Raw genomic sequence first — 862 nt, forward strand, 5'->3', positions numbered from 1 at the left:
TATGTATTGTCCTGTCTGTCTCTCTCGCTCTATATGTATCGTCCTGTCTGTCTCTCTCCCTCTATATGTATCATCCTGTCTGTCTCTCTCCCTCTATATGGACCATACTGTCTGTCTCTCTCCCTCTATATGTATCATCCTGTCTGTCTCTCTCCCTCTATATGGACCATACTGTCTGTCTCTCTCCCTCTATATGTATCGTCCTGTCTGTCTCTCTCCCTCTATATGGACCATACTGTCTGTCTCTCTCCCTCTATATGTATCGTCCTGTCTGTCTCTCTCCCTCTATATGGACCATACTGTCTGTCTCTCTCCCTCTATATGTATCGTCCTGTCTGTCTCTCTCCCTCTATATGGACCATACTGTCTGTCTCTCTCCCTCTATATGTATCGTCCTGTCTGTCTCTCTCCCTCTATATGGACCATACTGTCTGTCTCTCTCCCTCTATATGTATCGTCCTGTCTGTCTCTCTCCCTCTATATGGACCATACTGACTGTCTCTCTCCCTCTATATGTATCGTCCTGTCTGTCTCTCTCCCTCTATATGGACCATACTGTCTGTCTCTCTCCCTCTATATGTATCGTCCTGTCTGTGTCTCTCCCTCTATATGGACCATACTGTCTGTCTCTCTCCCTCTATATGTATCGTCCTGTCTGTCTCTCTCCCTCTATATGGACCATACTGTCTGTCTCTCTCCCTCTATATGTATCGTCCTGTCTGTCTCTCTCCCTCTATATGGACCATACTGTCCTCCTGTCTCTCATCCCGGCTGCTGTACCATCTGAACCTCAGAGCAGGCCCAGAGATGTTACCACTTTTCTGGGTTTTATCATGGAGGCACGAGGCCAGCGTTCAGCCCT

This window comes from Gadus macrocephalus, chromosome 13, assembly GCF_031168955.1.
Source record: "Gadus macrocephalus chromosome 13, ASM3116895v1".
In the NCBI taxonomy this organism is placed as follows: Eukaryota; Metazoa; Chordata; class Actinopteri; order Gadiformes; family Gadidae; genus Gadus; species Gadus macrocephalus.